The sequence below is a fragment of the Elgaria multicarinata genome, chromosome 8 (genome assembly GCF_023053635.1).
Source record: "Elgaria multicarinata webbii isolate HBS135686 ecotype San Diego chromosome 8, rElgMul1.1.pri, whole genome shotgun sequence".
NCBI classification, from domain to species: Eukaryota; Metazoa; Chordata; class Lepidosauria; order Squamata; family Anguidae; genus Elgaria; species Elgaria multicarinata.
Window position 1 is genome coordinate 3524290 of NC_086178.1, and position 12655 is coordinate 3536944.

General features: G+C 48.2%; 1 protein-coding gene across 3 annotated transcripts in view; it reads right to left on the reverse strand.

The window, feature by feature from the left end:
* The window catches only part of LPP (LIM domain containing preferred translocation partner in lipoma), a 378416-nt gene that overhangs the window by 321887 nt on the left and 43874 nt on the right, over positions 1-12655 (reverse strand). The window contains exon 1 of one of the 3 annotated variants that reach the window (XM_063131782.1): positions 8940-9150. The exons of the other annotated variants lie outside the window; for them this stretch is intronic. The gene's annotated coding sequence lies outside the window, so the exon portion shown is untranslated. Of the gene's footprint in view, positions 1-8939; positions 9151-12655 lie in introns of those variants that run through there. 3 annotated transcript variants of the gene reach the window in all.

The following is a 12655-nucleotide window of genomic DNA, read 5'->3' on the forward strand; positions in this document are numbered from 1 at the left end:
GGCCCGCCTGGCGCCAGCATCGTCAGCCTTTCAGCGCCAGGTCAAGACTTTTCTCTTCTCCCAGGCATTTATCAGCGTATGCTGAGTTTGTAATTGACCCCGGATCTGCTGAGAGTTTATAGTTGTTTAAAATATGTTTGTGTGTATGAGTATATATTTAATTTTTTTTTTTTTTAAAGTGCTTTTATGGTGTAAAATTTTGTATAGTGATTTTTAACGTTCAATGTTTTTAATCTATGTAAATCACCCAGAGAGCTTCAGCTATGGGGTGGTATATACATGTAATAAATAAATAAATAAGTAATAATAAGTAACCCCATGAGTGGTCTTGGAAAATGAGCCGCATAGTCAAAAGACCTTTGCAGATATTATTGTAATTTATAGATATTATTAGTGATACACTAATAATACAACCTTTATTAGTGATACACTAATTGCTCTTTTCAAAAGGAAAAGGAAAACCAACCCTCTTGCATCTTGGTTTGTCCTAGAGATCCCGTGTAATGGGGGGAAAGGGGGCAGAGCTGTGTTTGCTTGTGCAGAAGGAGGTATAAACCAGTAAACGTTGCCCTTCGCAGCTATCTATTCTGTCTGGCGGCCCTGAGAGGCGGCAGCGACCACCAGGCGCTTGGCCAAGGTCAAAGCGGCAAGCCGTTAACGCCAGACACGTGCCGCTCGAGGCCTCGGGTTTCCCTTCCGAGAAAGCGCAGTGGCAATAAAACAAGGAATGTCAAAAATCTCCCTGTGCTGGAAGGTCTTTCGGCACAACACCAAAAGTCCCTTCGCACAGCACGTCGTTAAATTGTGGAATTCACTACCGCAAGACACAGTGATGGCCTTGGACGGCTTCAGACACATTCGTGGAGGCTAAAGCTACAAAAAGCAACTAGTCGTGATGTGTATATATTACCTCCAGCATCAGATGCAGTATTTATTATCTCTGAATACCTGAGAGAGCGCCTTCTCCCCTACCAACCTGCCCGGTTACTGAAGTCATCCGAGGGCCTGCTTCTGGTGGTTCCACATAGACCCACCTTCTGATTGTAGTCCACCAGGGGAAGGGCCTTCACGGTGGTGGCCCCCCTCCTACGGAACTCCCTGCCTCTGGAGGTCAGGCAGGCGCCAACGTTGTATTCCTTCCGGTGCCTCCTGAAAACCTCATTGTTCCAGGGAGCCTTCCCTCAGCGACCAGCCATGGTTTATTTTGTATTATTATTATTATTATTATTATTTATTTATATAGCACCATCAATGTACATGGTGCTGTACAGAGTAAAACAGTAAATAGCAAGACTCTGCCGCATAGGCTTACAATCTAATAAAATCATAGTAAAACAATAAGGAGGGGAAGAGAATGCCAACAGGTACAGGGAAGGGTAAGCAGGCACAGGGTAGGGAAAAACTAACAGTAGAAAGTAACAGTAGAAAGTAACAGTAGAAAGTAACAAAGTGCAAAAACAGTTTTGCACTTTGTTTCTTTTTAAAATGAACTTTTAATGTGTTTTCATCCTGTTTTATTTTGCCCACCGCTCAGAAATTCTGAATGGGGAGCGGTATCTAAATATTTTAAATAAATAAATAAACATCAGTTGCTGGGGAACATGGGCGGGAGGGTGCTGTCGCACCCGTGTCCTGCTTGTGGGTCCCTGGTAAACAGTTAGTTGGCCACTGTGTGGACAGAGTGCTGGACTACAGCCAGCAGAGCATTGCTTATTATGTTCGTATCCCAACTCGTGCCTAGCTCTGTGTTGCTGACTCTGGTTGGCAGCACGCCTTCAGGTCTTGTGCAGGGATCTTTCCTTGTCCTGCTACCCAAGACTCTTTCAACTGGAGATCTCAGGGATCAGACCTGAAGCTTTCTCCATGCAAAACAGGTGCTCTACCAAGGAATTCTAGTTCCTCCCAAAATATTTCATATATTCTCCACGCCTAACAATAATAAAATTTTAATTATATTGTACAGGAAGGAACCTCCCCCCCCTTTCTTTTTTTTTCTTTTTTTTTTTGGCAATTGTGCAAATGAAGGATCTTTGCATACATCTGCTTGTCTCGCTTAATGAAATCCCACTACCTCGAAAATGAACAAAAGGGTGTACAACCCAGCAGATCTCTCATTTAATCCACTGATACCTTCTGCACCCAGTGCCCCCCGCTCATCCTAGACATGATCTTTCTGTCTTTTCACAGAGGCATACCATTTAAAAATGTCCATCTATTCTCTATTTTTCAGAGACCTCTTTTTAGCGCTCTCTCCCCCACTCCATTTTCACACATAGCCTTCCTATTTTGCTGTCTGTCTCTTTAAAACTCACACATGGAGAGAGAGAGAGCATACAGCAGCATAACAGTGTGCTGAAGGGCGTTTGTACATCTGACTGTGAGGAAATTTGGAGCAATTTTAAAAATAACACAACACACACAGTAATCTGGCACCGAAAATGCACATTAAACACCCATGTGTCGGAGAGAAAACACTAGCCTAACTGTCTCCCTGATACACTAGCTTTCTATGTGCGGGTATTCTTGTATGGCGAAGCATTAAAGCATGTGAGGCCCCCAGCCGTGATGCAAGCCAGACACATGTGGAGCCGTGAGCACAAGGCCTGTATTCCCTCAGTGTCTAAGACCACTCCTTCCCCCTTTATCTACACCTCCTCTTCTACATCCAAACGGCTTGTCCCAGAAATCTCTTTTATCGCACCTTCAGACGCTTCGACAATTTTCTCACCCTCCACCTGGCTAGCCCATTTCATCTACTCTGGAGCTGTAAATTTCCCAGGACAGAGATTTTGGCCTTTCCTCTGTTTGCTAAGTGCCATATACATTTATGGGGCTGTTAGCAATAAAGTGGTAAATAAGTAATATCAACATTCACGGACGAGGGAGGTTGGCCGTTCGGCCCGTTCCTTGCTTGCTGGCTTTCTTGCTGCGAGGCTAAGTCAAGGGAGGCCAATCGAATGAGTTGGACAGCCAAGCCCTAACCCTTAACCTATATTGCAAAAGTGCGAGCCTCGGACTTCAGATATGCGCCGAATTAGTGGGAAGGGAGGGCATTGTTTCGGACAGATTTGCAAATATTCTTATCATTTCTTTCTTTCCAGTTATTACTGATGTCTGGGTTTTAACAGACTTATCAAATTGGCTTCCAGAAGAAGTTAATATACACTTGGGCCTAAAAAGACGCTAAGGCCACAATCCTATGCATGTTTAGACGGGGGGGAAGTTGTACAACACACAACGCCCTTGAAGTTGTAGGAATTTTTTCTGTCTATACACGCCCAGGATGGTGCCTTTAATATATCTTGTGGACATGAGTTCCTGACCCACTTGGGGGGCAGATCTGCGGGATCATTGGGAAAGACGTCGCTAGAACTGGGGTACCAGCAGCCACCAGTACCCCGAATCCACTTCACAGGCTAGGAGTCAAAGGTGATTTGCATCACAAACCATTCTACAAGGTATGAAAAGGTTTGTTGCAAGTGGTTACTTCCCAGTAAACTATATCACACACATACACACAAAATGTTTGCATCTATATCTTTTAGAGGAGGGGAAAGAATAAAAGGCCTCTTGTAGACGTATAGCGCTAATGTGAAAACTTTGGGAGCAGCTACAGTCGCATGGCATAAAGGGGATTCCATAGCACAAAGGCCCAGAAGCACAAAGGCTGATGCCGTTGTGTCTGCAAGTAGAAGAGGAGGCAACTGCAGGTGTGGCTGATAACCAGGCTGCTTGAAAGTGGTCCTGAGCACCTGGAAGGACAATCAATTGCCCAGAAAATGATAAGAATCACAGATGTACACAAAGGCTTATCTGGTATTCACTGCACTTAAGTGTCATCAACTTGGTGGTAATCATCGTACATACCAGCCTGAACTTCAGATATCATAGAATCATAGAATAGTAGAGTCGGAAGGGGCCTACAAGATCATGGAGTCCAACCCCCTGCTCAATGCAGGAATCCACCCTAAAGCATCCCTGACAGATGGTTGTCCTGCTGCCTCCTGAAGGCCTCTAGGGTGGGAGAGCCCACAACCTCCCTAGGTAACTGATTCCATTGTCGTACTGCTCTAACAGTCAGGAAGTTTTTCCTGATGTCCAGCTGGAATCTGGCTTCCTTTAACTTGAGCCCGTTATTCTGTGTCCTGCACTCTGGGAGGATCGAGAAGAGATCCTGGCCCTCCTCTGTGTGAGGATCTCTTCTCGATCCTCCCAGAGTGCAGGACACAGAATAATGGACTGAAGTTACAGGAAGCCAGATTCCGGCTGGACATCAGGAAAAACTTCCTGACTGTTAGAACAGTACGACAACGGATGTATGTGCAATGTATGTTGCACTACATCTCGCATCACCTCTTGCTAGCATGATGGGAATTCGAGTCCAACACGTTGGCAGGTTGGGGGAAGACTGGTAAGTCATGACTGAAGTTCTCCGAGTGCCACGGCTGAAGCAACCGAAATGTTACCTGCGGATCAAATTGCCGTCTTCCGTCAGTCCGTTTGCAAGCTTTCAAGGGGCAAAATTCAGATTTGATTTGCATCGCCTCGGTGGAGAATTAAAAAGAAAAGAGAAAAAAAGTCCAGGCATGTTCCCAGCCTACCAGTGAAGTCAGCCTTGAAATTGTACGCTGTGTCCCTCGCAAGCAACCTCACCCATGAGAGGCAGTGAAATAAAAGATGGTAGCAGCCTGGTCGTTCTTTTCCGCAGACCCACACTCGCTCCCCAAAATGAAGCGCTTGGAAACATCCGACAAAGGCCCCCATCCGCAAAGAAAATGACCCACACATCCGGGGTAGGGCAGGGCAACTGCACCAAACAGGATCTAATCTCCACAGATTTGAAATAAGCTACTCGCAAAAGACTGTATTTATTGATCCAGCATCTTTAAGCGTCTCACCTCCCTTCTTGCATATGTTAAAGGACGTTGCCGAAAGACCGATTCCCGTTACCGCCGGCACACACGATGTGAAATGAGGACAGGAGTCCGTACAAAGCAGCAACGGTTGCCTCCCCACACCTGCTCTCCTCCAAATACACTGGACTGCAACGCCCATCATTCTCAGCCAACATGACCAACGCACTGCGCACAGAGCCCAACGTTTTCCCTACCACTGATCTGGGGGGGGGGCAGGGATGGGGTCCCAATGCCATGCAGCTCTCTCCATGCTTTGGGCTACCCCCAAAGCCCCAAATGCCCTGTTCTCCTCCCGTCTGCAGCCCTCTGGAACTTGGGGTAACAGCAGGGTCGTTTCCATGCTTTGACGATACACAAAGGGGCGAGAACGAATTCTCCCCGCTTCCAAGTCTGCAGGGCAAAGGTGGAGCTCGGCCCCTCCCTTTCTGCAAGTCCCCCCCACCCCGTGTGTGAGAGGGTTTGGAGGAGAGGAAGCCTTCACAAATGGGCTGACCACCAAGGCGAGCCAAAGCCATGGACTCCCATTTGTACAGGCGAGTCTTGCTAAATGCCGCAAATGAGTTCCACTCTGCTTTGCTGCTGCGCTGAATAGCGGTTCAGGTTTAGGAGACTTGATTTTGCTTAGCTTGCAAGAGAACTGGAACCTCTTACAGGTCCTGTTCAGACAACACACCAAGCCATAGTTAGGCCGCTGCTAACTCTTTGGCAGCAAATGGTTAGTGAGTGTGTTTAAATTGTGGTTACGTAGCCACCATGGTTAGGAATGGTTCACAGGACAGGCTAAGTCATGGTTCACATGACACGCTAAGCCATAAGGTTTAGCTCAAAACGCTTAACCACCATGGTTAAGGAGGGCAATGAGGATGATCAGGGGTCTGGAAACAAAGCCCGATGAAGAGAGACTGAAAGAACTGGGCATGTTGAGCCTAGAGAAGAGAAGATGGAGGGGAGACATGAGAGCACTCCTCAAATACTTAAAAGGTTGTCACACAGAGGAGGGCCAGGATCTCTTCTCGATCCTCCCAGAGTGCAGGACACGGAATAATGGGCTCAAGTTACAGGAAGCCAGATTCCAGCTGGACATCAGGAAAAACTTCCTGACTGTTAGAGCAGTACGACAATGGAATCAGTTACCTAGGGAGGTGGTGGGCTCTCCCACACTAGAGGCATTCAGGAGGCAGCTGGACAACCGTCTGTCATGGATGCTTTAGGGTGGATTCTTGCACTGAGCAGGGGGTTGGACTCGATGGCCTTGTAGGCCCCTTCCAACTCTGCTATTCTATAATAATAATAATAATAATAATAATAATAATAATAATAATAATAATTTTTCAAGGAAGTGGAGCAGGGGAAAAAACACTTTTTTTCTCCCCCATGGGAAAGACACCCTGCACACGCTCAGAGGCCCTCAGAGGCCAAGGCGCCAAAACAAAGCTGGCATCTCAGAAGAGGTTGACCCAATATGGCTTCCTCCCACCTCTCAAGTGAGGAACGAGAGAACAGCCGATCCGAGGCTGCAAAATAGCTTTAGAACATAAGAAGAGAGCACGTGCACCAGAACCCTTGGCAATATTATTATTATTATTATTATTATTATTATTATTATTATTACCGTATTTCTTCGATTGTAAGACACCATCAATTGTAAGACGCACACTAATTTCAGTACCACCAACAGAAAAAAAAGCTTTGATTCTAAGAATAATAACTGCGCCCGCAATTCTAAGACGCATCCCGTTTTTAAGAGATGTTTATATGGGGGGGAAAGTGCGTCTAAGAATCGAAGAAATACGGTATTATTATTATTATTATTATTATTATTATTATTATTATTATTATTATTATTTATTGCATTTTTATACCGCCCAACAGCCAAAGGTTCCGGGGCTGTTCACAAAAAACTCTTGATGAACGTTCATAAGAACAGCCCGGACGCTGGATCACACCAAAGGCTCACCTTGCCCACCGTTCTGTTCACACAGTTGTCGACCAGGGACTCACAAACAAGATATAATGCAACAGCACCCTCCCACCCATGTTCCCCAGCAACGGGTGCATAGAGACATATTGGCTCTGCTACTGGAGGTAGCACATACCCTTCAAGGCCTTCTCCTCCCTGAATCTCTCCAATCCCCTTGCAAAAGCATCCAACTTTGTTGACTTTGACGTCAACAGGTGACCGGAAGGGTTGAAGCAAGACCAAAGGCAGAAGGAAGTGGCCCGGAGTTTGCCCACCCTGCCTTCCTCGTCTCCTTCCCACGCACCCAACTAACCGACATCAGTCCTAACAGGTAAACAGCTTGACGTAACAACTGGAGGATTCTGGGAGATCTGGTTCCATACATGGGCGACAGGTTGGTGAAAGCTGCTATAGCCCCACACGGAACTACAATCCCCAGGGTCCCTTGGAGCGGTGAGAGTCATGCCCATGAATGCAGCATCACCCTGAAGCCAAAAGGCATGTTCTATTATCTCCCATCTATCTTTGCCGCGAAGCATTTGTGCACACTGGCGGTGACGAGGAGACATAAACCAACAGGACAATACGAACGGCGATGGAGTCTAGCGCAGCCCGGGGTAATCGCTTTTCTTCCTGAAGGGGTTCCTATCCCTTTCACTGCAGTGCTGCACAAGACTGAAGTTCTACAGGTGAAGCTTCTCTTAACACTGTGGGGGAAAGTGCTCATCATGCAGCATTTAAAATCATACAGACCCTAAAACAGCCTGAATGGATCAGAACAAGCAGGACTCTCTAAGACAGAATCATAGAATCGTGGAGTTGGAAGGGGCCTCTAAGGCCATCAAGTCCAACCCCCTGCTCAATGCAGGAACCTGCCTCAAAGCATCCCTGAGAGTTGGTTGTCCAACTGCCTCTTGAATGCCTCCAGTGTGGGAGAGCCCACGCCCTCCCTAGATCACTGGTTCCATTGTCATGCTGCTCTAACAGACAGGAGGTTTTTCCTGATGTCCAGCCAGAATCTGGCTTCCAACAATGGTTAAAAGATGCCTCCAAGTTCCCCAGTAGCAGGAGACAATGACATCCAGCCGTCCTTCACTCTCTGCCTCCCCAAAACTGGTATTCAGGTGTACACTGCCTCTGAACATGGAGGCTCCATTTAGATATCTTAATGACTACAATAGGAAAGACCACTTCTCTTTGAAAAGACACCAAAGTCTATAAGCATCATCACATTTCATGCCAGGGTGTTCCATGCAGGAATTACACGCGGTTTGAAAATGCTTGTATATGTCCTGAATCTACTGCCAAAGTCACGGTCGGTGTGAACGGGGTGGGTGGAAGGGGGCTGCCCTTATGTTTTCATTTCCCCCACGTGAGCCAGGATGCCAAACAATTTCAGATTCATTTGCGCTGACTCCACCGGCTGGAAAGCCGTTTCCGTTCAGAAAAGAAAAAGAGAGGGAAGAAAGAAAAGCTGGCGAACTTCAGGATCACACCAGATTCTTAAACGGTGCACCAAAAAGCAAGGAGAGTAAAAAAAAAAAAGGAAGAAAACAAAACACAATTGCAGCGGAAAGGCAAACGAGAGGATGAAATTGTGCCAGCTGAGATCTCAATTTCCTCAATTCTCCAATGAATCAGAGATAAATATTAACTCCTTGAAGCGAAACAAACTCATAAATGACCAAGCAGCTTGTGTTCCCTGGGGAAATGTGACAGAAACCATGGCGGCCATTTCAAGTCCTGCTTCGATTCACCAAATGCACCAAAAGGAACAACGAAAATGGAGGCAGCCTGGATGGCCTGGGATACTAGGCCGCGAAAAATAAAATAAAATACATGGCAGGCACCTACTCCCAATCCCAAGAGAGGTCCCAAGTCTCCGTGGGGAGGAACCCTGTGTGTGCAGGGGGACTTCTAGTGTAGCCAATCCCACCCACCCTCCGGCAACCCCGCCACCTCGCAGGGCACGGCGCATTTTCAAGGGCTCGATGCAAACCTCCTGACCCAACAAACCGTCACGGCCACCAACCCATTTGCTATGCCAATAAGTGCGTACTTACTCAAGTCCGGCTCCTCTCCCTCCCCGAGGACGCCGCGTCCTAGAGCGGAACGAATTTGGAACCAGCTCCGGGAGCGAGAGAACTCGAAAACTGACCACAACCGGAGGAAAAAAGGAAGAGAGAGAGAGAGAGACAGAGAGAAAGAAAGGGGGAAAATAGACGTATCCTGACTCCAGGAATTCAAATCTTGCTTCCACCAGGCCCTGAGTCACCTCCCCTCCCCTTCCAAAAGATCAGAGCATGGCTAAACATTTCCAAATATGGAAATCACAACCAGAAAGGATGTCAGAAAAATCACCCTTCTTCGGGCTGCCTGCCGTTGCAGAGACAGAATTCCCCTGTCCCGGGTCAATGATTAACTCCCCGCCGCAGGCAGCCTGGGCCCTACGCCCTACTGATACGGCGGCCCTGGGAAAGCCACCAGGTTCCTGCAAGAAGGATAGACTTCCCTTTCTCTGCCTTTCAAGAAGATCTCTGAAGGCAAGCACCACCACCCCCGGCATGGGCTAGGAAGGAAGTCACGATGACCACTAGCCCAGATGGAATAAAAAAGTTACACAAACCCATGGTGCAGGGTGGTCTGTAGCTATTGACCAGACAGCTAAATGGAGTTCATACATTCAAAGGCAGTAGAATCATAGAACAGCAGAGTTGGAAGGGGCCTACAAGGCCATCGAGTCTAACCCCCCTGCTCAGTGCAGGAATCCCCCTTAAAGCATCCCTGACAAATGGTTGTCCAGCTGCCTCTTGAAGGCCTCTAGTGTGGGAGAGCCCACAGCCTCCCTAGGTCACTGGTTCCATTGTTGCACTGCTCTAACAGTCAGGAAGTTTTTCCTGATGTCCAGCTGGAATCTGGCTTCCTTTAACTTGAGCCCGTTATTCCGTGTCCTGCACTCTGGGAGGATCGAGAAGAGATCCTGGCCCTCCTCTGTGTGACAACCTTTCAAGTATTTGAAGAGTGCTCTCATGTCTCCCCTCCATCTTCTCTTCTCCAGGCTAAACCTGCCCAGTTCTTTCAGTCTCTCTTCATAGGGCTTTGTTTCCGGACCCCTGATCATCCTGGCTGCCCTCCTCTGCACACGCTCCAGCTTGTCTGCGTCCTTCTTGAATTGTGGAGCCCAGAAATGGATGCAATACTGGACAGCTCTTCTGCATTCTTTAGTGTCATGAGAGGGGAAAGCACTGTTGTGCTCATGCCCTGCTTTTAGGCTTCCCTTTGGGGCATCTGGCCAGCTGCAGCTGGAAGTGGGTTGCATCCTTCTTGAAGTGTGGAGCCCAGAACTGGACGCAATACTCTAGATGAGGCCTAACCAGGGCCGAATAGAGAGGAACCAGTACCTCCCATGATTTGGAAGCTATACTTCTATTAATGCAGCCCAGAATAGCATTTGCCTTTCTTGCAGCCATATCGCACTGTTGGCTCATATTCAGCTTGTGATCTACAACCATTCCAAGATCCTTCTCGTTTGTAATATTGCTGAGCCAAGTAACCCCCACAGTAAGCCTGTGTGCACCAGTTGCTGGGGAACATGGGTGCAAGGGTGCTGTTGCACCTTGTCCTGCTTAGTTGGTCCCTGGTCGACAGCTGGTCGGCCGCTGTGTGAATAGAGTGAAGGACTACATGGACCCATGTCTCATCCATCATCAGGGCTCTGCTTATAAATAGAAAATCCTTGTCCATTGCAAAGGGTTCTGGAGCACATTCTAGGCTGTGCTCTCAGTTCATCCTGGATGCCAGCAAGGTCTGACAAGCTGAACTCTTTTCCTTCGCAAACTGAAAAGGCCCACAGGAATGCTCCCTGCACTCCCACTGCGGCGGCACATTGCAGGGGAAAGTGAGTAGCAGCACCATCACAGAGCTGGAAGGGGCCTCAGGGGGCATCCAGTTCACCCCGTTCCAGCTCAATGCAAGAAATCCACAGCTAGAGCACACACCCCTGCCCAGCCTCTACTTGAAGGCCTCCAGTCAGGGAGAGCCCAGCACCACTTTAGCTGAACTGGAGCCATTGTCAAGCTGCTCTCCTCAAGACGCACAGCAATTCCGCTCAAGAAAAGCCTCCCATCTGCAGCCACTGGGAGGTCTTTTCCAGACTAATTGCAGGGGAGGGGGGGTTCCCCCTGCTGAGGAGAGAAAGGTTAACCCTTCTCTTTCCATATGCCCTGCAACATCCCCACCCAATATCAATGGCTCCAATGGGAGGCCTTTTTTCAAGCCTAACTGGTCTGCGTCTGTGTGTGTGTGTGTGTGTGTGTGTGTGTGTGTGAGAGAGAGAGAGAGAGAGAGAGAGAGAGAGAGAGAGAATACTGGGGTGTGCAGATGGAAATGTATAAACAGGGGAATTACATGGCTTTGATCTCACCCACTGTTGCCAGCTTCCGAAACCTGGCGCCCTCCAGAAACGTTGGACTACAACTCCCAGCATGCTGGCTAGGGGATGCTGGGGATTGTGGTCCAACACATCTGGAGTGTGCCAGGTTGGGGGAAACAGCCCCATGAGGGAATCCAGCCCTCGGTGTAAGACATTCCCCACCCCTCCTCTAAGGCAATCTTTCCACAAACGGCTCCCTTACGCAAAAGGGTTGGATTCGAACGCAAGACCTGTCCTCGCTCAGACAGTGGCTCACGGTCCCCTGCTTTGCTCATGTGATTCTCTTTTGGTGCCCCTGTCCCTCCACGGGAAGTCCTCTGATTCCACCCCCTCCCTCTGCCCTAGGGTGGTGCATTTCAGTGGAACTGCAATCTCTGTGGCACATTCTTTCTGAAAGGGGACCATTTATTTATTTATTTATTTATTTATTTTATTACACATCTATACCACCCCCATAGCCAGGGCTCTCTAGGCGGTTTACAGAAATTCTAAAATTAAGATAAAAACGTGTATACAAAATTTAAAATTCTAAAACACAGAACATACACACATAAAGCATTAAAAACCATTAAAAAACTAAACGTGTGGGTGATTAAGACGTGCTGCCATATGCCTGGGCAAAGAGGAAAGTCTTAACTTGGTGCCGGAAAGATAGCGTTGGTGCCAGGCGAGCCTCATCAGGGAGATCGTTCCATAGCCTGGGAGCCACCACCGAAAAGACCCTGTCCCTCGTTGCCACACTCCGAGCCACTCTGGGAGTAGGCACCCGGAGGAGGACCTTAGACGTTGAACGTAGTGACTGGGTATATTCACGTCGGGAGAGGTGTTCCGTCAGGTATTGTGGTCCCAAGCTGTGTAAGGCTTTATAGGTCAAAACCAGCACCTTGAATTGGGTTCGGAAACATACAGGCAGCCAGTGCAAGCAGACCAGAGCAAGTGTTCTATGGTCGAACCTTCTGGTTCCCGAAATCAATCTGGCCGCTGCATTTTGCACGAGCTGCAGCTTCCGAACCGTCTTCAAAGGCAGCCCTACGTAGAGTGCATTGCAGTAATCTAACTTGGAGGTTACCAGAGCATGGACGACTGAAGCCAGGTTATCCCTGTCCAGAGAGGGGCGTAGCTGGGCCACCAACCGGAGTTTGTAGAAGGCGCTCCGTGCCACTGAGGAACTGACAAGAGGCAGTTCGCTATCCCAGTGCAAACAGACCCCTCAAGACTGGAGCGCTGCAAATCCAAAGAATGTGCAAGCCAGCCGTTCCCTAACAGGAACGAGATTGTGTGGGCCGACGGGCGCTTCCTTCCAGGCAAGAAACTTATCAGTTCTGTAGGCAGCTTGCAGAAGAGATG